General features: G+C 46.5%; 1 protein-coding gene and 1 long non-coding RNA gene across 2 annotated transcripts in view; one reads left to right on the top strand and one right to left on the bottom strand.

Moving 5' to 3' along the window:
* The window catches only part of FGD3 (FYVE, RhoGEF and PH domain containing 3), a 225,214-nt gene that overhangs the window by 90,592 nt on the left and 107,697 nt on the right, over positions 1-26,925 (top strand). The gene's annotated exons all lie outside the window — the stretch shown is intronic.
* On the bottom strand, positions 146-11,574 carry LOC109285096 (uncharacterized). The gene is made up of 3 exons (XR_002092761.2): positions 11,490-11,574; positions 4,613-4,713; positions 146-2,564 (listed from the first exon to the last, which is right to left on the bottom strand). It is a non-coding gene; the product is annotated as an uncharacterized LOC109285096 (long non-coding RNA).

Genomic DNA, 26,925 nt, shown 5'->3' on the forward strand with positions numbered 1-26,925 from the left:
TCTACACAGAATATTGTGCTTTCTAGATATTTTTATAATGTTTGTTGATTATTGCTAAGTCATTTGCACACTTTCAGTGTAAAGAGACTTTCTCATATTTGCTCAGAGAAGGATTTATTTATTTATATATTTATTTTTCAATAAATGTAAGCATACAGTTTAAGGCAAATTGAAGTTCAATGTATGATAAAGATCATTACATAATACTCTTGAAACATTCTAAACGATTGAACCCCCATGCACTCAGAAAATTAATCTGAAAATTCCTTTAATGTTCAAATTTACCATTGTATCAGATATACAATTGTGGTACTACAGATCACATTTTCTCTTTAACTGCAAGTGAATGCAAAAGTTCAAAAATTCATTATGAGCACTTCATCCACAAACCTAAATAATCTTTTCCTTTTTTTCTCTTTTGCAGAGAATGTGCATTGTATTTTTCTTAATAGCCTCTAAATTTGTTGTAATCACTTTTATTCTTATCTCCCTAAAGTATTTTCCAGTTGTCCTTTCTCCTTGATATTACAGCTTTGCCGGTAGGCATAACGTTACACATATTAAGTATTCTCTATCAATAAAAGAATAATATGGAATAATGAGGTGGCAACTTTATGAAAAATAAGTTACTACTTAAACAGTGAATGCTCTACAGCAGATAGTGCTTATGAGATATATTTTTAAACACAAGTGTTCCAGTATGTTTCATGTGCTGGTATTCATATTTCACAAAGTGATATATAGAATAAGAGAGTTGGATCTAACGCTAGGAAGCTATGAGACAAGCAAGGGAAAAATGTACAGTATATTTGAAGATATACTTACATGACCTCATTCCTAATTTGATACTAAAATGTACATGACAGGTTTGAATATCTTAAAAATCATTAATATTGTTATCAATTAAACAAAACCAACTCTCCTGCCCTACAAAGTTAAAGGAACCTGTTACAAGGATTTCAGTGTCTGTTGGCTGAAATGATTATCTTGATAGAGACTCTTTATTTTCAAATTGTATTGATTTGACAAAATTATAATAAGTGATAACATAGGAGAGATTAAATGAGACTGTAGATGTGATCCATCTTTTATTAATCTGATTTTTTATCAAATAACCAGCAGGGGCTCTGCTTGAAACTATTTCATCGTAGGGACAAAACCTTTTTTGTGTTTCAAGTGGCTGCTTGGCATATTGCATAAATAGAGCGCACACGTTGTTATATCCTGTTTCTGTTTTGGTTCCTGAATTCTAAATACAAAGGCCACTGTCCAGACTCAGAATTAGTAGGTACAATCAGAGATTGCTTTGCTGTGGTGGTTCATTATGTCAAAACAGGTGTGTCCCAAATGCCCCAATTGCTGGAGTGCTGGTTTTGCTTGTGGCAGGCTCATCAAGAAGATAAAGGAATTAGAGGCCACCTTGAAGCTTCAGCCTACATAATATGCAGCTCTTGTGGGTTAGTGTGATAGGGTCTGGCTGGTAGAGTTTTACCTGAGAGGTGGAGAAATACATAGAGCTTTGGAGCTGTATGCATCGGGGGCATGTTATTTTTATAGTTCTTCTCTGGAGTCTAAAAAATCTCTGCAGTTCAGGAAGGATCTGTAGCCTGCATAAGTAAATGTGGCTTATCAAAGGTCCCTGGCAGACATTACACTTCAGATGTGATTAACTAGTTAATCACCTCTTAAATTGTAACCTGGTCACACGTTCATGCAATTAATGGTGTGATAAAACTGGGAATAAGCCACAAAGTCATTACACAAAATACGTATAATAACTTTATGGATGGTTCCCATTGTGTGTTAAATTGAATATCTGTCAGCAGCCTAAGTATATCCCTCAGGAGCCTATTCTGACTGGGTGTTTGGTCGCAAACATGATGTTCCTGAGCTGCTCTATTTTATTGTAGGGTGCAGGTTTTAGGGATTCCTGCCAGCTAGCAGAGCTTATAGCTTCTGCAATAAAGAAATGAACATGCAGCTTTTATTTAATTTAGTATTTAAAGGTACTGTTTAATAAGCAGTGACTATTTATCGGCATAATAAAACTGATGCAACATTTTGAGCTTTTAAAAATCCTGTTAATTGGCACAGCCTCATGAGATGCATTATATTTTCATTACATGGTAAGTGAAGGCTGATTTATACTGTGTACATGAACATGAGTAAACACTCATTTAGCAAATGCACATCATTAAGAAGCCTCAGATGCACATCAACGGAGCAATGCAAAGTTGAAATGAGGGTCATATGTTGTTTGAAACCCACTTGTCTCATTAGTGAAAACTGATAAGGTGGTACAAAAATGATAAATCATGAAAAAAGTTATCAAGCTCTTTGAAACCTTTCAGCTTTAGGGTGAGGGTTGGGGCCTCGGTTATACTAATAAGTACCCACTTACTCTCTAACCTTCACAGCAATTTTGTGAATCACAGAGGGGTTAATATTTTTTTTGTTCCTTTTAACAAAAATAAAGGTAATCCTTGGAATTCCTATCAGTGAGCTTCATCTCAATTATAGGAAAAGCAGCCCGGAGAGCAACGAATCATCCAGATGTATATAATCTGAGGGAACAAATCAGAATAGCTTTGGTTAATAAGAGCTTATGTTTGTATCTAACCTGCATGCAGTTTTTTTAGACTTTAGACTAATGGTCCATTCTGGTATTGCTCTATTGATAAAACAGGACTGATGTAAAGTCTCAGGAGAATTATTAACATGAAACAAGTTCTTTGATTAGTATAATCAGTGTAATCTAAATCAGGGCTCTTTCATCATAATAAAAATCCTTCAACCCGTCAAGAAAACATATTCTTTCTTTTCCTATGAAAGGATTAACGAGAGTGCTCTGTGACCCTTCTGCTTTTCAGCCTTAACAGTAGAGTTCAGTTAAGTCCATTATTTTTATCCCAAGGAAGGGGTCATGTTTTACACATTGAAGGGTACTGAAAGAGAGATCTGAGAAGGTAAGACTAAATTGCATGAAGGTAAGAATAAATTGTATTTTTAATTTAAAAACAAACCCCAGAAATTTTCCTATGTGAAACAAGTGTACTGGTAGTTTCATATGCTGTCCTTCCCTGACAGAATCGCAGGTGATATGTTTGCCAATCAAAAGCAACCCTGTGGCACGTAGCATTCATTGGCAGACAGATGTCTTTGGGTGTTTTGGTTTCCATTTCTGGGGTCTGTGCTGATAAGATGACTTTAATGGCAGGGGAACAGAAAGAATCTGTAACAGTTACCTTCTGAGAAAATTAATTTGAAGCCTATATAATATAAGGCAGTGTGGCTGGATAAATGTATGAATCTATGAAGAATCTATCACTGCTATTACTGGCAATAAAGGTGATGATCTTTTGCAGGGTCTGGAAAAAATTAACATTCTAGTACTGTTGCAGAGGATTCTGGCGATGGTATACTTAGCACACAGGATGCTACCATGCGGAAACTAGTCATGGCTTTCTGCCACATGTGATGTCAGTGTAGCTGACAACTATCCCAGGCTTCTTCCCTAACCATTCTTCTGCTCCCTTCCCCACCACTTTATCTTGCAGTCTTGGGATTGTTTATCCTATTTTACTTAGTACATGGGGAAATATTTGTGTTTTCTCTTCTATCTGTTATCTTGAAGTTATGGAATGTTGTTATGCATATTATTTGGGTCTAGAGAAACATAATTATCTTTTCTAGGGAAAAAGTCAAGCAAATGGTTTCACTAGAATTTTTTATTGAATTTTTCTTGGTCTAGCTACTTCCTTCTTTTGCCTTTAGTAAACATAAAATGACTATTGATTTCCAGTTCTGGGGAATGAATATGCAGTTACCCTACTATGTTTACTTCAGATATTTGGATTGATATCTCTAAAAATGGGCTGAGTATAAGTTTTGAGAAACTTAAAAACTTTACTAAATGAAAAGTGTCTAGTAGTTGGTTAGTTATATCCCCATGTCTGTTTCCAGCACCACAGTGAGGAATTAAATACCATATTTACCTGAATCCAAGATGACGGAATTTAAGATGACCCTTCAATAATTAGATGCTATACATGGATAATTGATACTTTTGTATAACTTATATAAGTATTGGAGGGTTGTCTAAAATTTGCTCCCTGCCCCCACTGCTACAGTGTGGAAAGTAGCACAGGGTGGGCAGGTAATGGTGGGGGAGGGGGCAAGCAGCCTGATCCCTACTCCTTACCCTCCCACTTGTTCCACCAGCTGCCTGCGTCCCCCTGCCACCTGCCCCCCATGTCTCTGCCACCCCTGCAGTCTCTGGTACCTGGTATCTCCTCCCACTTCGCACATATTGAGTGGGGGAAGAAACCTTGTCTTGGATTCAAGTAAATATGGTACTTTATTTATTGGTACTTAATAATAATACAACAGTTTGGAAAAATTTGTGGGAAGGTATTTCTACATTATGGCAGTCCACAAAAGAATTGCTGAATTAATCATAGCTATGCAAGACAGAGTAAGCTATGAGAGGAAAATAAAGAATTTAAGCATATGTAACTTTGAGCAAAGAAAGTTTTCTGGTTGCAAAATGTAATAATGTAAAGTGAGATTTTAATATGCATATAGATTACTTATGTAATAATGTGTTGCTCACCAGTTCCATACTGACTGGTGGAAAATGTAGCTCATGCACACAGAATTTAATTTTGCCATCACTCTGATGTCACTGATTATAGATCCAGTACTTTCAGATTACTGTGGTAGAGATATAGAAATAAAATACAGGTAAAGATTCTGATATTTGAATACAACAGCAAGCAGACAAAAATGGCTTAATTTAGCTTAAATATACTTGTGAGCTTCTTACGTTTGGATTGTTTCTTCTTTGTGAGGTGAAACAGGATCTAACTTAACAGAAAATGGATAATTAACTTTGAAATTCATAGAAACCCATTGTTTGAAATTTGGTTCTTTATCAGCGGCTTAGTTTTGGTGATTTTTCCTTACATACAAGGTTGAAGCAATTGCCAGGTTGGGCCATGTAGGAATGTCTTTCTGTGGCATATGGACTGAGTTTTGAGGAAATTAGCTTACCTTTCTTTGGAGAAATAGAGGTGGGGCATCATGGTTGTGGCTGCAGAAATGAACCCTCTGAACCGTGGCAAACTCATTTCTTGATATTTTATACTTTACTAAAGAGAGGACTCAGCTTAGTATGTCATTGAAGTGATTTTTTTTTCTGTTTTTGTCACACGTTTCCACAGAGAACCTGGATGATGTTTCATCTTTATCCAAGAAAACCAGTGAATATATTTCTGGGTTTTTGTATTTAATAGGTGTATGTTTTCACTGGAAAGTACTCTAATATTCTCTTCTTTTAGCTCTGTTTCCTTCTTTATGTGAGGTTCTTTTTTTTCTTTTCTTTTTTCTGTGTAGGGTTAAATCCCTGTTATATCTCTGTATATAGAGCTGCAGAATCCTTAATATGCCTCAAGCTTCCTTCTAATCTCCTTTTGTATCATGAATCTAGCCTTTGCTCTCTTCTGCTACAATAACTTCCTACCTTAACCTTTAATTTTACTGAGGGCATTCTTATCAGAATAATATCCTTTTCTCAGTAACAAAGTTTCTTTCCTTTTTATTAGAGAAAGAGACCTTCTTCAAGGTTAACAGTAAATTCTCTTTTTTTTTGTCTGGAAGAGTCGTTTAAAGTTTCTCTGTTAACTGATAGTTGGTTGATTGGGGCTTCTGTGTCACCTGTGCAGGTATTGATAAGTTACTGCTTTTGTTATGTGTATGGAGGGCAAGCAGTTACTAGGACTTATAACCAGGGGTCCAGGTTTTCTCTGATTAAAAAGAAATATCACAAATTCTCTGATTAAAACCCCCCAAATCCATGTTTTTCCTTGATTAAAATGGAACGCCACTTTATATATAGGTATCAGGTGAACACAATTTTTTATTGATATATTTCCAAATTTAAAGCAGTTTGGAAGCCTACCAGTGCCTCAGTCGCTATATTAAAATAAATTCTAAATACGTATAAATTTTGGATTTTGATTTTGGGTTTTTTATTACGGAGAATCAGAGCTCCGCCTGCCCCCTTCACTCACCAGGATGCCGGTCCATCTGCGGCTGTCCCTCACCACTGCTTTGTGGCATGGAGCAACCCTGATATGCCAGTGCTCTGCCCATGCCAGTGCCTGTCACTCCCAAGTCGCAGCCCCACTGGTGCCCCTCATTCTCCACCCACTAGCTTCTGGCCCTGCTCATGCCCCTCACTCCCCAACCACAGCCCCCTGGAACCAGCTAGTGCCCCTCACTCCCCACCCACCCCCCCTTGGGCCTGCCGGAGCCCCTCACTCCCCACCCGCAATCCCCTGCTCCCCCCCAGCCCTGCCCAAACCCAGACTACTGCCTGTGGGAGGTGGTGGCTGCTGCGGCCTGAGCGGGGGGGTAGAGTGCAGAGCCCAGCTCCCCCTCCTCAACAGGTAGCATGGCCAGAGAGGAGCCTGTGGTGGGGAGGTGGGTATGGGCTGCCTGTTGTGGGCTTATGCCTTCCCACCCTGCTGTCCTTCCCCAGGGGGCCTCTGCAGCCTAGCAGGAGGGACCCAGAGTGGCAGGGCAGAGTGGGGTGGGCAGGTTCAGTACTGTCACCATGAACCCCACACCACCATAGCAAGGCACCCCCTGCCTGCCTGCAGCACACAACTCCATGCTGCTACCCCTGCTGCTGCCAGGTGGGCAGGGGATGCCTCACCATGGCGGTGTGGGGCTTGCAGCGGCAACACCGAGCATCGTATTTATTTGAGAAGATTTTCTCCTGAGGCCACAGGTGGTAAAAAGGAACTGCACTTAACTGTTTCACAACATGCACACAGCTATCTGCAAAATATTTCTTAATTAGATCTATAGTTAGTTTGTCTACACATGTATGATGAACAGGAAGTAGCATGAATCTATAGAAAATATGCCTCAATAGACTCACGTGTTTTTTAGTCATAGACTAAAAATTAGGGCAGTACTATAGATTCTTTTTGGACCAACGCATGGGAATGAAAAGGCTTGATATGCTGGTTTTGGCTGAGCTAACTATTGGGTAAGTGAGTTAAGTGTCTATCTTTATTCAAAGAGTTTAAACACCAAGAATAAACTGAATTTGTTTAGGAGGGCACACAGTGTTATTACTAAAAGCCGTGGGATGAGAGAATGGGAAACCTTGGGCTAAGTGTTAGGGAAAATCCCCTATTAGTGATGGGTAACATGCAGTGGCAGTGTCTTCCAAAGGAATTGTGGCAGCCCCATCACATAAGACATTGGACACTAGGTTGGAGAAAACAAAAATTCTAATATTATAAAGCCTTAATGTGTCTGTCCGTCCATCCGTCCGTCCGTAACGCTTTATTTGCAGTCTGATTGGCTGGCAAACAGCCAATCAGAGTGCAAAGAAGCATTGGGACAGGTGGCAATGCGCTGCCATGATGATGGGGACATGGGATGGGCGAGGCCAGCACAGGACGATGGAGCGGAGGGGGGGAGTGAGGCCACCAGAACTGGCCTCATCCCCACCCCCCCTTGCTCCTTGGAGGTGAATGGCAGCAGTGACATGGGGGAGGGGGGCGGGGTCAAGACACTGCAGGGGGGCAAGGCCACTGGCGCTGGCCTCGGCCCACCCCTCCCCTCTTTCCTCATTGCCGCCTACAGGGCCAACCGGGCAGTGTTGGGGGGAGGAGTGGGCCCAACACGGGAGTGGAAGGAGCAGGTGCACTGTGACGGTGGTGCTGGGGAAAGAGGAGGATTGGCCTCAGACCTGACGTGAGGGGTGGAGTGGGCCCAATATGGGGCGGGGGAGTGGACCTGACACGGTGGTGGAGGGGGAGCGGTGTCCCCGACCTGACGCAGTAGTGGTGGGGGGAGGGGAGGAGTGGGCCTCCTCCCCACCACGGGCCCAGGCCCACTCCTCCCCTATCCTCCCTCCCCCACATCAGCCCTGAGCCCACTCTTCCCGTGTCCACCGCCACCGCCAGGTCAGCCTGGGCCCACTGCTCCCCTCCCTGCCATGGCGGCCCAGCTTCTTCCCACCCTTGGTCCCGGTCCTCCCCTGCATTGGGCCCGGGCCTGCTCCCCCCATCCCCACTGCTGCGGCGGGGAGGTGGGGAATGGGCCTGGACCCCAAACGGCAGGAGGGAAGGGGGGTGGGCCTGGACGGTGGGGCAGGGGGCATGGGGCTCCATCCCTACCCACTTCCCCCCCCGCAAATCATTCTTGATGGGCAATTGGCTAGTGTACAAACGTTTGCTTAGAAACTTTCCTGCCCCTGCAGGGTAGCGTCCTCAATACATTATTAGGTCTTTTCCATCTTTGGCTTAGTTTAGATTGATGCCAGCTTTCTTTTCTTGTGGGGGCTGTCTCATGTTTGCTGTGGCTGTATTCTTCCACAGTATAAATGAATTTAACAAGTTCCTCACAGTCGTCCTAGGAGGTTATGGGTTTAAATAAATTTGGGTGCTGAAATGTCCAGCTCTTCCAGATCAGTAACAAAACCTTAAATAATAGCCCTTTGGTGGAAAGTTGGGGAACTAACACTCTCCTTCTTAACCTGATTGTCACTCATTTATGTATTCTTTTGTTATCCTTTCACCAGTTTCTAATCCATGACTCTAATTTGTGAGAACAGGTTAGGAAAAAAAAGAGGATGGGGAATGTCTGTGAAAATTGTTTTCTTTTTTTTTTCTTTTTTTAAAGGCGTTTCATTTTAATGGAAGTATTCCAAGTATCTGTGGTCTGTCACTGCTCTTCTTCTCTTGCATACCTTTCAGATAAGCTGTACACCTTTTTTTGGGAAGGCAAAATAAAGAAAAAAAGATTTTCCCTGCTGCAGCATAGGCTTAGCCAGGAGAGTGAGAGTGAAGGGTGGACTCCACCCCTCCTGCCCTTGGTCAGGAAGGGAGCAGTGCTTTAGTCAGCCATTCTGGTGTTGCCATGCCCCAATTCCAGCATGAAAATCAACTTCCTCACCTAAAGCATGCACCACCATTTAGGATACCTAGTTTGAGGTAGGGTAGATGAGTAAATATGGTAGTTTCCATACAAGCTGCTTTTTCACAGTAGCATTAATTTTACTTTCTGGCTTTAGGGAGTTCTGCCAGCAGTGCCCTCACTCAACCTTTTGGTGAGATTTGAAGCTCTGAAGAGTGCAGTAGAAGCTCGTTAATGTGTGGAGGATGAGCCAGTGCTGCTCCTGTTGTTGAGGGGATGTTGAGTGGTGGCCCTGTGAAGCTTCAAGGTAGCCAGAATTGGAGCTGTCAGGTTTCTTTCCTGTACCCCTGCTGCTGGCAGCAAAATGGCTGCTGTGCATCACTGCACAAAAAGTTCTTTGTTTGTCCAATAATATGGAACTGATCTAAACAGAAATCTTTCACGATCTCTGTTATTGTCTGACTTTATTACCATTTTTGCTGTTTTTGAAATTAGCAGTAATTGCCCTGCAGAACATCTGTATCCTACTTAGCGTGTCTCAGAAGACATTGATTAAACTTGATTTTATAAAAACAAAGAACAGTTTTGCCATCTCAGAGCAGCATCCGTTAACATCTATTTAGCAGAGTTCTTTAGAGATGAAGTTTGCAAAGTTTTATCAACTTCTGCTGTAACAACCACACTGCATGTTTAAAAAAAAAAAAAAAAGAGAAAAAAACCCTTCAGTTCCTGTGAGTGTGAAGCTTGGCACGTAATAAACCAGAAATGTAAATGCACTGTCATTTTAGGACTGATGCTGTGCAAGTCGTAGCAGGGACTTGCATTTTTATTTTGGATGTCTTGCAGCTTGATCAAATAAGAAAAATGTGGGTCTATCAGCCAAAACACAAGTAAGTGATATTTAGCTCTTTGGACATAAAACGTAAATGCAGTCAGCACTGGATTTTTGCTTGCTTCTAAACAAAATGCTATCTTATCTCTATTAGCCTGTGGCACAGGAATAACAGGGGTATTATTTTGCAAATGCTTGAGTAGCATAAGAAAAGATGCAGTATTAACAATATTTGTTACTAATTTAATTTGGTTTAATTTTGTATGGGAGACTCACACTACACTTGCATGCTGCTTGACATGTGGTTTGATTCTACAGATTTTCACATACTGGCACCACCTGCAGCTCTGTTTAAAGCAGGGGTAAAAGGAGTACTGATGTTTGGACAAAGAGCTACATAGGAAGTTGAATTTGATTGTGGTATTAGAGAGGGTTAAGGGTCATGGGTTAGGAAGAAGAGATGAGTCTTTAAATGACATTTGAAAACAGTCCTGGGGTCAATTAGGCAACAGAAGCCAGGGGAGAAGAGCGTACCAGATGGCAGAGGCAGTGTGTGGGGGAGAGATCTATACATCTGTGTGAGTAGAGAAAAAAGGAGAGAGACAGGGAAAACTGGTGTACATGGAATGGGAAAAAACAGGAAAAATGTTATATTTGGAGAACGGCAAGTCTCTGGAAACTTTGAAGATAGTGAAAGGTTGTTTTGTATTATGTTCTGAAATTCAATGATGATGTGTTTTATGAGATCTGGTATCCTTAATTCAGCTGCAGGATTAATTTAATTAAAGTGCACTGTGCTTGGCTCTGTAACCCTTGTGACACCAAGATTTCCAAAAGCCTCTGCTGCCACATGCCATGTACTTAGATTGATTACGTATTGCACTGGTGTTTGATCTAACACTGCTCCATTAGATTGATCCCCTGCTGGCAGAGCGCATATGACTTTCTTTCTGCAGGTAGATTGAGTCATGGGAAGGAGGTGGGCACCCACAGGTGGCACCCATAGTTTGTGATGGGGTCCCTCTGAAAATATTTTTGCCAGTGCATATTCTGAAGTGGCTCACCTTTCGTGTGCCTGGGTCATCTCCTTCCTTTCACCTCCAACTGTTTCTGTCCTGCTAGGGGTTGTACTGTCTAGCTCTGGGCACAGAGAGGTATTGTGCATGAGGCTAACACTAGCATTAGCCTCTTGTCCTGAAGGCCTCTATGCTTATGGGGACATGGCATAAGTGAAAACTGTGATTTAGGACTATAAAAATGTCTTACGCATCTCAGTACAGGGCTAATCATTAGCTTTCCAGCTATAGGATACATGCTGGACAGTGCTGTTACAGAACACATCAAATGACATTTTAGTTGAAAATGTGTGATCATTAACATTTTGTAACAATAAAAATCTGTTGAGAATATAGGTGTTGTCATGCATGCAACATTTGGAGTCCAGTCTTTAAAAGCAGTCAGCTTCACAGCAGGCATCCAAACAGGGACCTGTATTCCAAAGTAACTTAACGTACTAGAGGCTCTTTAGAATAGCCAGCTGTAAGTGTGCATCCAGAGAGTTAGACATACTGAAGTACCCTATACTGTACTTCTCTGCTTTCATGTTGGCCACAAAAATGCTGCCGAGAGCAGCTGCAAGATTTTTTGCTTACCAGCACTTTAAAAAGATTTAGAATATTACTGGGTTCATACTTTTTTGAAATGTTTAGATTAGACCTACCTTATGTTTTCAGTGGTCGGTGGTTTAAGTTTTCCTCTAAGAAAGCATGCAATGCAGGCATTCCACATGGTGTATCCATTTCTCCTGTAAGACAGAACATGAAAGGCAGAGCTGAGACATAATAAAATTATCTTGCTTAGTTTGCTGACCGGAACATTTTACACTTTGACACACAATTTGTACTTAGGAAACAGGGCACGTACTGCATTTTATTACAAAGTGAGGCCCAGAATGGAAAAACTACAATCAAGTAAATCTTTAGATGTTACAGTCAGCTTTGTTTTTATGCTTTTTTTTTTTACACAAAGGTGAAAAATGTGAGCAGCCTCCCCTTGTGTGCTTTCAGATCGCTGACCCAGTCACTAATTTCAGACCCATCTATTGACTTAAGTGAAATTTTACAAGATGCGATTTGGCAGAGAATTTGGCCACTGGGATTTTAAACGAGCAATGCTAGAATAGCTACTATGGTAATAAACAGAGAAGCCACTGAAGAAACGCTTCAGTCGAGGAGAGAGTGCTCTTTAAAATCTTGTTGAGAATGGTTTTCTCCACGAGGCATGACTTTTGGTTTATTTACTGGGGGAGAAAATCCCTGCCCCGCCTTCTTTCTAGCAGGTGCATAGTAGGCTCACCTGCTGTGGTTGTACTACTTGTGCATGCAATTGTAGGCAGGAATGAGTGCAGGGAACTGTGAAGGGTATTACCTCTTCAGACCATAGAGTACAACTGTGTGGCAGCACCAGGCACCTTAACATGCAGAAGAATGTTATGTTTGGGGACCTACCAAAATCTCAATTTTGCAATTTTTACAGAAACCATGATTTTGGGCAGGCTCTGCGAAAAATCATGGGCTCTGTGTAAGTTCAGGTTCCCTGGGGAAAAAAAAAAACTTACCAAAAAATAAAATGCTGGCATCCTCTGGGTCCTTGTGGATGCTGCAGGCTGGCCATGCAGCCCACTGGGGGAACAGGGGCTGCCAGCATGGCAAGGTGGCTGCCGCAAGGTGGCTGCAAGGGCTGCCTGCTCTAAGACCGCACCCTGCTCTACTAATCAGTGGTGAGGGGCAGGGCCGCATGACAGACAGCCCCTGCAGCCCATTAGCAGTGAGGGGCTGGACTACCAGGTCCCTTGGCCAATCACAGGCATTGAGGGGCCTGCCACATTTGGCCCGTGAAAATGGCTGCCAGCTTCATGATCTGCCCACAAAATTGGCCAGCAACCACCTTAAGTTCAGTAGACCCCTAGTTATCCAGAAACACCCTTCTTCTAGTAAAAGGGATTGGATGAAAAATTTTTAAGAGCAGCCACTGTCAGCATAGTAGGGGTATATTTTCTGTCCTCTGAATTTATTTATTTTTGTACCCACTTTTGTGTGCAGCTGAATGCACTTAGCAAAGAGTTCCATGTCCACATTTGAACAAGCAGCTCTGTCATCTGGCTGCCCAAATTGTGCATGTGTGTAGTGCAGGGGTGCTCAACCTCTGGCCCATGGGCTAAATCTGGTCCATGGAGCCATGACATCTGTCCCGCGGCATTCCCAATGGGTTGGAAGAAATTGTCAGCTGGGGAGCGCAGAAGTTCCATGTATCCAGATAGGGGCCCACTCCACACCCCCCCATGGCATCCAGTTCAGGGCTGCTCCCCAACCTTTCCCCCGCAGCAGGTCTGGATTAGGGTTGCTTTGCCCCACTCCCTCCCTCCAAGGGTCTGAATCGGAGGCACTCCACGCCATCCAGTTCCATGTGTCCATATCAGGGCCGGGCTGCTCCTCCCCCCCCGTGTCCAGACCAGGATTGCTCTGCCCTATCTTCCCCCAACCCAGCACATCTGGATTGGGGCCCAGCTGCCCTCCCACCCACCTCCCTGTGTCAAGATTGGGGTCACTCCACCCTGTCCCTCCATGCCCTGCCCCCACTTCCAAATAGGGACAGGGCTGCTCCCTGCCCCCCGTCAGGGGGGACAGATCAGGGTTGTGCTGTGCACTCCCCTGCAGCAGGATGGGGCTCTTCCACTGGACTACCCATTCGGCCCACAGGGCGAAAAGGTTTGGCACCACTGGTCTAGTGCTTTGTGTATACAAGAGTGAGCCTTTTTTTGGGATGAGCATGGGCTTTTGAATCTGCAAGTGTGGGTGTGCCAAATCAGAACCTGGGAAGGACCTTGGACTGTCATATTCCTGACAGTTCCCTGTTGTGCATCAGAGACTCCCCTTAGGTGCTTAGCATATTAACCTAAGAGGACTCCCTGTGTTAGAGTATAAAAGGGGACTCCCCAGGCAACCAGGGAGTCTGCAAACAGGGGTAGCAAACAAGGTAAGCAGTCTGTGGGTCACTCTCCCCCCGCCTTTTTGAGGAGAGTGCTTTTCAGCTTGGTGTGAGGAAACAGGAAAAAAGGAACCCTTTGGTGCCAATGAGCAGTAAACAGGCCAGCTTCCAGGTGAGTTCTCTAGGGAAGGTGTGCTTGGAAGAAGAGCAGTAAGAGAGAGAAGGCAGATTAAGAGACCCAGGGAAATGACTGGAAGACATCACAATACCAGAGCCCTGCCACTGCCTCTGCTTGCATCTGTGAGGTTTCTGTCCAAGCAGAACCACTCAGCATCAACACTTCCATCCAGGTCCAGGTTTGGTGCTGTGGGGACTGCATCTTGCAGGTTTCTTCCAGTGACGGCCAGGTCAGGGGGTGCCTGCAATGTGAGTGGTGCCTCCTGGTGGTGTCTCTCAGGGAACAGGCAAGGGAGTACAGGAAGAGATGGCGAGGCTCCAAAGCATCTTCTGCCAGGAGGAATTTATTGATCTGATTCTGCAGGAGACCTCCAGGACTGTGGAGGAAGAAATGCCAGAGGCAGTGTTAGAGAAGGAAGAGTACATGAACTCCCAGGAGGGTGGAAGCTGGAGGTTTGTGACTTCTGGGAGCAAGCAGAGATCTTCACCTCCACCTGCAGCAGTTCATCTGGAGAATAGATATTCAGCGCTAGCAGCAGAGAGGGAGGAGCACATTCCACTGGTGGAGGGGGGTGGGCCAGGCCTCAGCAAGGTGGGAAGGATCAAGACAACCACCACCAAAAAGAAGCGACGGGTGCTGGTGGTTGGAGACTCACGTCTGTGGCAGACAGAGGGAGCCATCTGCTGACCTGACCTGTTGTCTCAGGAGGTCTGCTGCTTGCCCAGAGCCCAGATCCGAGATGTCACAGAGGGCTTACTGAGGCTCATCCGGCCCTCTGACCAATGTTCCCTCTAAGGAGTAGCGGTCCGTGAGCACCGCTTCAGTCCCACCTCCCCCTTTCGGTGCGGCATGGGAGACTTACCAAAGGTAAGGTCCTCACCCTTCACCCAGAGCAGGCAGCGGGGGCTGGGGGCTGGAACCTGGAGGGCTGGAGCCCGCCTGCCTCAAGTGAGGCTTCACTGGGGCCTGGGGGGCTGGGGCCTGGCGTGGGCTCCGGGAAACTGTTCCGCTCCCCTGCATTGCCTCAGGGAGAGAGGAGGCACGTGGCATCAGGGGTGGGGAGTGGAGCAGTTCCCTGGAGCTGGCGGAGCAGTTCCCTGGGGCGAGCAGAGCCCACCCCAGCCTTCATCCCTGCTTTGCCTTACCTCAGGGAGGAGCCGCTGCCTGCCCCGAGTGAGTCTCTGCCGGCTCCGGGGAACTGTTCCACAGGCTCCCCCAGTTCCGGGAAGTGCTCCACTCCCCAGCCCTGACACCACATGCCTCCTCGCTCCCCAAGTAAATGTGGGGAAGCAGAGCAGTTTCCCAGAGCTGGCAAAGCCCGCGCCAGCCCTCAGCTCCACCTTGCCTAGGGGAGGAGCTTACCTTTACTAAGTGTCCCATACCGCAGCCCAGCTCCATTCCCAGTGGGTGCGTGGCCTGAAAAAGTTTGTGCATGGCCAACCTTTTACTTGTGCGTGTCCGTGCATGCACGCACCTTAGAAGGAACCTTGCCTCTGACTACTACCGTATGCTGCTCATCCATGTGGGCACCAGTGATACTGCCAGGGGAGACCCTGAGTGCATCAAAAGTGACTACAGGGCTCTAGGTGCAAGGGTCAGGTTTTGTTCTCATCGATCCTTCCAGTCAAGGGAAAAGGCCTGAGCAGGAGCAGGTGCATCCTGCAGATCAATACTGGGCTGCACAGGTGGTGTTGCCAGTAGGGCTTTGGCTTCTTGTTCCAAGAAGAAAAATTGCTGGGAAGAGATGGAATCCACCTAATGAAGAGAGAGAAGAGTGTCTTTCCAAACAGTCTCGCTAACCTAGTGCAGAGGGCTTTAAACTAGGTCTGCTGGGGGATGGAGACCAAAGTCCTAAGGTAAGTGGGGAAGTGGGGGATCTGGAGGAAGAGCAAGCAGGAGGGGGCAACAGAGAAGGTCCTCTCATACTTCCTGAGAAATCAGGGCAATCAACTAGTTACCTCAGGTGCCTGTACATAAATGAACAGAGCCTGGGAAATGAGCAGGAGGAATTGGAAGTCCTCTCACAGTCACGGCACTGTGACATGATTGGAATAACAGAGACTCGGTGGGAGCTTGCATGACTGGAGCACTGTCATGGATGGGTACAAACTATTCAGGAAGGACAGGCAGGGGGGAAGAAGAGGAGGAGTTGCACTTAAGTAAAAGAGCCATGTGATTGCTCAGAGCTCCAGTATGAAGCCGGAGATAGGTCTGTAGAAAGTCTGTGGGTTAGAGTCAGAGGGGAGAGCAACAAGGGTGCTATCATTGTGGGGGTCTGCTCTAGACCACCAGACACAGAGGAAGTAGTGGATGAGGTTTTCTTCAAACAGCTAGCAGAAGTTTCCTGATCATAGGCCCTGGTTCTAATGGGGGACTTCAGTCACCCGGACATCTGCTGGGAGGGCAATACAGCAGTGCCCAGCAGTCCTCAAAGTTTTTGGAGAGTGTTGGGAACAACTTCTTGGTGCAAGTGCTGGAGTGGCCAATTAGGGGCCATGCTCTTCTTGACCTGCTGCTCACAAATGGGGAAGAATTGGTGGGGAACGTAGTAGTGAATGGCAACTTGAACAGCAGTGACCACGAGATGATTGAGTTCAGGATCCTGAAGAAAAGAAGGCTGGAGAGCAGCAGAGTAAGGACAATGGATTTCAGAAAAGCAGACTTTGACTCGCTCAGGGGACTCATGGGCAGGATGCTGTGGGAAACCAGTCTGAGGGGGACAGGAGTCCAGGAGAGCTGGCTGTACTTGAAAGAAGCCTTACTGAGAGTGCAGGAACAAACCATCCCGATGCTCAGGAAGAGTAGCAAGTATGGCAGAAGACCAGCTTGTTTTGGCAGGGAAATCTTCAGTAAAGTACATCACGAAAAGGCAGCATATTAAAAGTGGAAACTTGGACAAATAACTAGAGAAGAATATAAGAATATTGCTTGAGCGTGCAGAGATGAAGTAAGGAAGGCCAAAGCGCAATTGGAGTTGCAGCTAGCAAGGGAGGTGAAGGGTAACAAGAAGGGTTTCTACAAGTATGTTGGTAGCAAGAGGAGGATCAGGGGAAGTATGAGTCCTTTACTGAATGGGGGAGGCAAGCTTGTGACAGAGGATGTAGGAAAGGCTGAAGCACTCAATGCCTAGTTCACCTCAGTTTTTGCTGGTGAGGTCAGCTCCCAGACTACTGCACTGGGCAACACAGCTTGAGGAGGAGAGGAGCATCCAAAGGTGGCAAAAAAATAGGTTAGGGACTATTTAGAAAAGCAGGACATATAGTCTGTGGTGCCAGATGGGATGCACCTAAGGATGCTGAGGGAATTGGCTGATGTGATTGCAGAGACCCTAGCCATCATCTTTGAAACTCATGGCAATCAGGAGAGGTCCTGGATAATCGGGAAAGGGCATGCATAGTGCCCATATTTAAGAAAGGGAAGGAGGAGGATCCGGGGAAATACAGACTAGTCAGCCTCACCTCAGTCCCTAGAAAAATCCTGGGGCAGATCCTCAAGGAATCCATTTCTAGGTACTTGGAGGAAAAGAAGGTGATTAGGAACAGTCAGCATGGATTCACCAAGTGCAAGTCAGGACCAACCTGATTGCCTTATATGATGAGGTGACTGTCTTGGGGAGACCGGTGAATGTGGTGTACCTTGATTTTAGCAGGGCTTTTGATACAGTCTCCCATGGGATTCTCATAGGCAGGCTAAGAAAGTATTGGCTGGATGAATGGACCAGAAGGTGGATAGAGAGCTGGCTGGAGCATTGGGCTCAGAGGGTAATAATCAATGGTTCAATGTCTAGTTGGCAGTTGCTATCAAGTGGAGTGCCCCAGGGGTCAGTCCTGGTGCCAGTTTTGTTCAATGTCTTCATCAGAAACCTGGAAGATGGCACACAGTGCACCCTCAGCAAGTTTGCAGATGACACGAAGCTGGGGGGAGTAGTAAATATGCTGGAGGGTAAAGCTAGGATTCAGAGTGTCTTAGACAAATTGGAGGATTGGCCCAAAAGAAATCTCATGAGGTTCAACACGGACAAGTGCAGAGTTCTGCACTTAGGATGGAACAATCCCATGCACCAGTACAGGCTGCGGGTTGACTGGCTGGGCAGCAGCTCTGCAAAGGATCTAAGGGTTACAGTAGACAATAAGCTGAATATGAGCCAGCAGTGTGCTCTTGTTGCCAAGAAGGCTAACGACATACTGGAATCATTGGTAGGTGTGTTGCCAGTACGTCCAGGGAAATGATTATTCCTGTCTATTCAGCACTGGTGAAGCTAGATCTAGAGTACTGTGTCCAATTTTGGACCCCCCACTACAGAAAGGATGTGGACAAGTTGGAGATAGTCCAGCGGAGAGCAACAAAATGGTTCGGGGGCTGGGGCATATGATTTCTGAGGAAAGGCTGTGGAAACTGGGCTTATTTAGTCTAGAGAAGAGGAGATTGAGAGGGGATCTAATAGCAGCTGTCAACTAGCTGAAGGGTTCTTCAAAAGGGATAGAGCTATATTGTTCTCAGTGGTGGCAGATGACAGAACAAGGACCAATGGTCTCAAGTTGTAGCAAGGGATAGGACAGATATTTGGATGAATTTTCTCACTACAAGGGTAGTAAAACACTGGAACAGGTTTCCCAGAGAGGTTGTGGAATCTCCATGCTTAGAGGTTTTTAAGACCTTCCTAGACAAAGCTTTGGCTGGGATGATCTAGTTAGGGATGATCCTGCTTTGAGTAGGGGGTTGGACTAGATCGGGGCGGGCAAAATATGGCCTGTGTGCCAGATCTGGCCTGCCCGGCTATTTCATCTGCGCTGCAGAGCCCCTAAAAAATTTAGAAAATTAATATTTATCTGCCCCTGGTTGCCTGTCAAAGATGACAGGAGCCGTGGGCAATAGGACCCAGGGGGAGCTGGTGGCAGAATTAAACAGCAGCAGCAAGTCTGGCCCAGCCCCGCCCACCCTGAGCCAGCAGGGGCTGCTGGAGGCTTCTGGCCTGGGACTGTTCCTGCCTCCCTGCGCCAAGAGAAATACAGATAAGAAAGAGGAGGGGGGAGGGAGGCAGGGGAGGACCATGGGTGATTGCCCCAGTCCTCAGGGCTGGCTGGGCCACCTCCCGGGATACCAGCACTGCAGCTGGGAGACATGGTGCCGGCAGACAGGTTGGGGGTGGTGGTGGGAAGCAGGGAAATGGCTGTGGCAGGCAGAGGGGAGAGGCAGTGAGTGGGTGCATGGAGCGCAGCAACAGCTGGGTGAGAGCATGGGGCCTGCGCTGGTGCCAGAGCTGGGCAGCACCGGTGCCAGAGTTGGGCAGCAGGGTGCCAGAGCTGGGCAGCAGGAGTGTGGGGCCTGGGCTGCCAGGGGCTCTATGGACCTGGGTTGGCTCCCTCGTCTTCTTGCTTAAGCAGCGCAGCCCAGCTTCATAGAGCCCCTGGCAGTCTGGGCCCCACACTTTTGCTGCCCCGTTTTGGGCCTTGCCAACACTGGCCCTGGTGCGCTGGTGCGGGCCCCGTGCTCCCACCTGGCTGTCACTGTGCTCCACACATCTGTTAGCTGCCCTTTCCCCCCACCTGCTGCAGCCATATCCCTGCTTCATCCTCCTGTCCACACAACACACTCCGACATCACATGGTTCCCAGCTGCAGTGCTGGGACCACAGGAGCAGCTGGGATGTGGTGGTGGAGTGGCCAGGGTGGGACAGGAAAGTAGAAGGGCAGGAGAAGAGCAGCAGTGGCAGAGTGGGGGCAAGTGGCAGCGAGTGGGAGCATGGGGCCCATGGGGCCCATGCCAGTGCCGGACCACAGAGCCCAGGCTTGCAGGAGCACTGGTGCTGCGCTGCCTGCTGCGGAGGAGGGGACAGGCTGTGGGCAAATCCTCCCCCTCCACACAAGCCACAAGCTTCTGCAGCCATGCTCCCCCCACACACTAAAAGCCCCCCACAAAACCCATACCCACCCACACCTATCCATCCCCCACACCTGTCCACTCCCCACAAATCCCACATCCACACAGATGCTCCCCCATACCTCGCATACCCACAAACCCATACCCAACCTCCCACCCACTCCCTCCCACGATATATGAGTAAGACTTCATTTTAAGATATTATATTATCACCTCTGTGTGTACTACACAAACATGTAAATCAAGACAAAAATATTTTTTTAAATGAAATTAATGAATGTTGTAGTACATTTGATTTTTAGAATATAATTTGGTATTTTTCTGGTTCAGAGATGGGAAAACCCCTTGCTGAAAGGAGTAATTCGGTGGGGGGACTTCTGGTGCCAAAAGTCAGGGGTTAGGGGGTGGGACTTCCATCCTCAAGATGGCGACCAGTGGTGGGGCACCTGTCAAGGGGTGAGGCTACCCATGTGGCCCTCAGTGGCTTGGCAAAATGCAATAATTGCCCGCCTCTGGACTAGATGACCTCTTGAGGTCCCTTCCAACCATGGGTGACTGGTGCTGCCTTAGTTAGGGGGGGCATGTGCCCCCCCCTGCAACCAGTCCCATTGACCAGGGAGGAGTCCCCCCGCTGCTGATCTCACTGCCTAGGGGGGGACGCGACTGATCTTGCTGCCCAGGAGAACCCCCGCAACCAATCCTGCAACAGCTGATCGCTGTGGCCAATCACGGCAGCTGCTTCCGTGAGTGACTGTGGCCACTTCTGGGAGCAGCTGCAGTGATCTGCCGGCGCTTGCAGGGGGACATCAGTGCTCCCATCTGCTCCCCCTGCCCATCGCCTAAGCGGCAAGCGCAGTGTGTGCATGATCTATATGAATGGATTAGTGAGTGCAGGGCACACATTAAAAAACCAAGCTTTGGTAATGTGCACTGTCTCTTACTTTGAAGTGTGTCTCACTAAAACACAAATGTATAATCAACCTTGGAGAGTAGCATGGTACCAACTTTTTCTTAAGTGCCTTTTAAAAATTCCAATTAATCTGTTGTTTGCAAATGGATTTGCATTAGCACTTAGGTCCTTCTCTCTTTCAGTCTCCCAGTGCTATCTCTTTTATTTACTTCTGGCATTGCCTACATATTTCACAACTTAAGTCATGCTGTAATAATCTTACTATTTCCAAAGTGCACAGGAAGAAACAACCAGGCCCTGGAAATGACATTTTATTATTTGAAATTTTTTGTAGTAACTGGACACAAATAGCTTTGTCTTAATATACTGCTTTCTGTTTTCTTGGTACAGTTATAGCCAGTACATTCTAGGCTAGATTGTAACTGGGCATACAGCTCTGCACAGAGCCATAGGGGAATGTTGATTTCTCCTCTGAAACAGGTGATGACATAGAAGGGGATGAGCCTTGGCTAGCAGCAAATTACTGTCCCTTCAGGGCCAGCAAGAAACAGGGAAGGACCAGTTTCTTGGAGGTTCCTACTGGGACTATTACTGGAGAGTGCAATTGCATATCACCATTCATGCAGCTGCCTGGAGCCTTCTTAAGAGCCCATAAGTTATTGCCAGAGGAATTTTGCAATAATTCAGCAGTCAGTAACTCATTTTCTCAGTGCATTGGTAGTTGTCTTGCTAAATACCATTTCTGATATGCACTATGTTCATACGTGTAGTAAAAGAAGAAATTAGGAGCCCCACCATTTCTGTGGTTTCACATAAGCTTATACTTCTTGATACTGGGCAAAACTGCCTTTGATGTTTCAAGGTCTTATGGCTTTCAGAGTTTCTCTGTTTTTTTAATTTAGTTATCAGTTCCATATAGCTTTGTTTTCTTGTTCCTTTGATACAGTGTAAATAAGTGTTTGTGTATGATGTGCAGCAAGCTGGTGAATGACATGTATGTTATTGGGCATTTGTACATGTGACAACATTACCATGTACACGTAATGAAAATGTCACTTTGTGTGGCTTAATGGCATCATATTGTACACATGCAGGAGTTCTGGGGGTTTTAAATGAGTTTGCATCATTGCAGATGTATTGCAGCTATTAGTCAGCTCACTCCCTGACCATGGGAGAGGTGGGCAGGCTCTGCAGAAAAAAAGGATCAGCAGGTGCCTGCTGAAGGTAGAAGGGGCAAGGAGCCTGATCTTTTCTTTTTTTTTTTTGGGTGCAGCCTACCTACCTCTCCTGTGGCCAGGGTGCAAGCTGCTGGCAGGCCGAGCAGCTCCTGAACTGTGGGGGGCCCTGGTCCTTCCCTCTGCAGTGGTGGTGCCCCTTGGGGCTTCTAGCAGGCCAGGTGCTGCCCTAGCTCAGGGTTGGGGAAGAGCTGGGGCAGCACCTGGCCCACTAGCAGCCTGCCAGAGTGGCCCCAGAGGGTGCCAGCACTGCGGAGGGAAGGACTGGGACCTTCCACAACTCAGGGGCTACTCAGCCCACTGACAGCTTGCCCCCCCTGGCTGTGGGCAGGCTCTGCTAGAGGGGGGAAAAGAAAAGGATCAGGCCCCTCACCATTACAGTGATGGAAACCCCTACATTGAAACAGTGGGTTTCAATTAAAAATCCACCATTTCAATTTAGGGGGCATAGAATGCAACCCTGAGGACTAAACCCCCATCATGTATACTAACACCCATTGTCAACAGCAATGCTTGTGACATGAAAGATGTCCAATTTTTGATCAAAAGAGGCAACACATTGTTCTTGTTTTGTCACTGTTAAAAGGAAGTGGTTTAAGACTTTACAAGGTGTTTGCACAGAAGCCTAAGTGCACATATCTTTAGTTGCTTTGGGCCAGATTCTCAACTTGTGTCAATCAACATAGATTCCTTAAAGTCCATGCAGCTATGGCAGTTTATATCAGCTGAGGAATATTTCCTTCAGCTATTTATGACAGAATGGTAATTTTTATGAATTAAAAATGTTTGGGTACAGTAACTGGGCTGGGTTTATTGAGGCAAGTCCCAGTATACAACAAGAATAAACTGTTACCCTTGATGTTCCCTAGTTACGCTAGATGTTCCCTAGAGTGATATCAAAGAATATAATGGCTGAAGGAACTTCCTTATTGTACTTTTACATACCCTTGCACTTGAAGCAGCATAGAGCATGCTTCCTCTCTGCTCCCCCAGAGGTGCAGGCATGGAGCAGGAAAGATGGAATTGTCAGTGTCTTTCTTACAGTTAGCTAGTGGAGCAAGAAAGTGGTTGGGCACTTACTGAAGGTGTGAGGCAGCTGTGCTGCTTCCCTTGCAGGCTGGCTTGTTCAGCCAGGCCTACTTTTTGTGCAGTGACTGTGGGCCTTGGCCCAGCAGAAACTACAAGCCCCACTCAGTGGCTAGACAGGCCACTAAGTGCACAACAACCGATTTCTTGGAACAACAAATGATAAAACAGGAGGTAGTGAAGGTTACCAGGTTACTGCCAAGGGAGGACACTGAGCAGAGAGTACTGGCCATTGGACACTGTCCAGTGAAACTCAGCATGGAAACTCTGTCTGCAGTCACTCAGGGCTTCTCTAGCTAGCCTCTCTTACCTGGTCTAGTAGATGGACAGCTTGGCCAGGGCCAGGAAGGGATTGACTGAAGCTATCAGCAGTCAGAGCAGCAAGCAGGCTGTTAGCTGGCCCTGGATACTGAGTAGGCCTGGCTGCCAGTAGCCAAACTACTGCCAGTTGTCTGGGCATGGCAGCCTGCTTATAGGTAGCAGGTCTTTCAGTGCCCCGCAGGCTGCTCAACAGGATAGATGCCTCCAGCCTCGGGCTTTGGACTCCAAGTTCTTAGTTTCCTGGTTTCTGTCTTTTGATTTTGAATTTCTTGTTTATTCCTAGTGCCCTGGGTCCTACTTTTTTGTGCCTGGTTTCCTGTTCCCTGGGACCTGCTTAGTGGCTTCCTGGCTTCAATCCTTGTTCCTGGTTCCTGCCTGTCTGTTTCATGGCTTTAGACTCCGGCCCAGACCCTTGTTCTTCTAGATGATCTTTCTGCCTTGTGTTTCCAGACCCCTGTCGTCAGAGACCCTGTTTCTGGCTTCTAGCTTAGCTTGGTGACCACCTACATCCAGGTCCCATAATGCTATAACTATCTGCTCCAGACCCAATAGCGAAACTAAGGTGGGATAACTGAGGCAGCAGCCCTGGCTGCCAATATGGAGTGGGGGGTGGAAAAATAACAGCTGGTGCCATGGCCAGGCTGGCAGCCAGAAGTCACTGCTGCCTTCATGAATTGTTGCTGCTCTACCCGTCTCTGTCCAGACCCCCTGGGCCTGTGGTCTGGATCCCTGCTTCCTGTTCCTGACTGCCCACTGGCTCTTCGTTCTTCCCAAGGTAATTGTCTACGTCCCAGTCACTTGCAAATCTTGGCTTCCTTACCTGCTTGCTCCTGATCCCCTGACTTTAGCTGGGACCCTTTCTATCCCTGACCTCGTGTGTTCCTGATTTCATCAGTGGTGATCCTGTAGGGTTAAGCAACAGCTACTTATGTCCCAGTTGTACCCCTGACAAGAAAGTCCTTGGATTTAGTGGGAATACGGATAGGGTGTACATAAATTACAAGATGTGAGAAAAGTGCAACCAGAACCTCAAGAGAAGGTAAAAGAGAGGTGGCAGCCTGGTACACTCCAGCTGGCCACATGACAGGGTAAAGAAGAGGGAACCAATATCTCTGCTTTCAGGAAAACTCATTCCTCACTGAGAAGTAGGTTGATGTCATGTTTCCAGTATCAGCCATTTGAACCATTGTTGTATGTTCTGTTTGGTTTTGGGTGTATGCATAGATCTGTAGTTAAAATATTTCAAGAAGTGGCTGAAGGGACTTTCCATAAAGTTCACCTAGGAGCAAAGACCAACCATAAAAACTATCACCTTGTTAAGTTTTGGTTTGTTTTGTTTTTTTAACAGAAGACTGTGGGCATGTGGAAATGAATGTTTATTGCAATCTTAATCAACAGAAGGCTGGGCTGAATACCTACTAGAAGACTGAGATCTCTCTTTGCTCTGCTGACCCATTTTCTCCTTGATCTGCTATTTTTCATTTGTTTCCTGCTATAAACCATTGTCCAAAAATTTAAGAGCACCAAGTCCCTTCCTGAAAGGCCTTACATGTTAACATACCTATGCAGTTACTTTCACTGGGAATTCTGCATGTAGACTTAACATATTTTTGTAAGCTGCTTTGCATATTGATTTGTTCTGATAATTACCATTCTAAACTTGGAGCATTCTTTTGATAAATGAAACTTTATGTGATTAAAATTTAGTGCTTGTAAAGTCTTGAATTTCAGCTGGAAACATGTTTTAATAGCTGTGCTCAAAAAAATCCCCTGAAAAATAGATTTTTCTATTCAGAGTACTAATGAACCTTTAAACAGCAGTGTCTGACAGCCATGCTGAAGAATTTAGAGCTTGTGCATTTGGGTGACCAGAAATAATCAGATAGACTTGTGCTATTTTGTTATTATTGGATGGGTTTGGATTGATTCATTTTTTGTCAGCAAATAATATATTTCACATCAATTTTAATAAAGCCTCAGCACTGCCGCCTAATCTTCTACCTTTTAAGAACAGCTCTCAATGAATCTGCACCAAATTTTTAACTGTTTTTTTAATCCACTTGATGTGGATCCAAGGGGCCACATTCTGATCTCAGTAACACTAGTGTAAATCCCGGGTAACTTGACTGACATCAATAGAATTACTAGTCACTCAAAGCATGTATAGGTGTGCTCTGGGGTGGGATGGGGGGCGGGTCATTAAAGTGCCTGGAATGTCAGTGTGGCAATGTATAGGTAGTACCTGCCACTTTAAGAAGATCAGACAGGTTGTGGAGCAGTAGGCAGGTGGGTTCAGGCCCAATCAGGCAGTCACCTGACTGCAGGGGGATGCCTGGTTGGAGGAGGGCTGGGCAGGCAGAATATAAGCCGAGACCCTGGGAGCAGGGCCGGCAGTTTCATCTGGGGAGCTGGAGGAGCAACTTCCTTCAGCCTGAAGACTGCAGCTCCCAAATTATCTGGAGATTAGGATGGGAACTGTGGGGATGGAGGAGGTTCCTTCTGGTCCTGGGTAAGACCTGAATCTACACGCTGCTGGAGTTGGTTAGTGTGGTGGGGCTGCCCGTGGCAGGGCAGTCTCCAGGAAATGCTACATGTGTGCCACTCCAGTGAAAGGTGAGGATGGGGCACTGGAAAGCCTCAACCCCCCTGCCATGTGGGTCACCTCGTAGAGGGGGCAAGGCTTGGGGCCAAGGTCAACCAGGAGGGACCTCAGGCCTAAGGAGTGAAAGGTCCAGAGAGTGAGTGTGTGACCCAGTAAGGGGGAGGAGTGAGTGTGTGGCCCAGAGACGGGCTGGAGTTGGCTCAGAGATGGGCCAAAGTATGGTCCAGTGAGGGGCTGGGGGGAGTGGTCCGGTGAGGGGCCAAGGTCCACGTAAAGGGACCTGAGGCCTACTTGGGCCAGAGACTGAGTGTGGCCCAGTAAGGGGCTGGGGGAGTAATAGTGGATTTGGATGCTATCTGCAAGGCATGGGACATGGTGTAGGGGTGGTTCAGAGTCATGTCCAGTTTTGGGCTCCACAATTCAAAAAGGATGTGGAGAAGCTTGAGAGAGTCCAGAGAAGAGCCATGTGCATGATCAGAGGTCAGGGAAGCAGACCCTACGATGACAGGCTGAGAGCCCTGGGGCTCTATAGCCTGGAAAAGCGCAGGCTCAGGGGTGATCTGATGGCCACCTACAAGTTTATCGGGGTGACCACCAGTATCTGGGGGAACGTTTGTTCACCAGAGCGCCCCAAGGGATGACAAGGTTGAATGGTCACAAACTACTACAAGATCGTTTCAGGCTGGACATAAGGAAGAACTTGTTTACTGTCCGAGCCCCCAAGGTCTGGAACAGCCTGCCACCGGAGGTGGTTCAAGCACCTACATTGAACACCTTCAAGATGAAACTGGATGCTTATCTTGCTGGGATCCTATGACCCCAGCTGACTTCCTGCCCTTTGGGCAGGGGGCTGGACTCGATGATCTTCCGAGGTCCCTTCCAGCCCTAATGTCTATGAAATCTATGAATGTATTTGGCCCAGTACACCAAGCCACAATTAGGGCAGCTTCTCGTATT

This window comes from Alligator mississippiensis, chromosome 12 (assembly GCF_030867095.1).
Source record: "Alligator mississippiensis isolate rAllMis1 chromosome 12, rAllMis1, whole genome shotgun sequence".
NCBI classification, from domain to species: domain Eukaryota; kingdom Metazoa; phylum Chordata; order Crocodylia; family Alligatoridae; genus Alligator; species Alligator mississippiensis.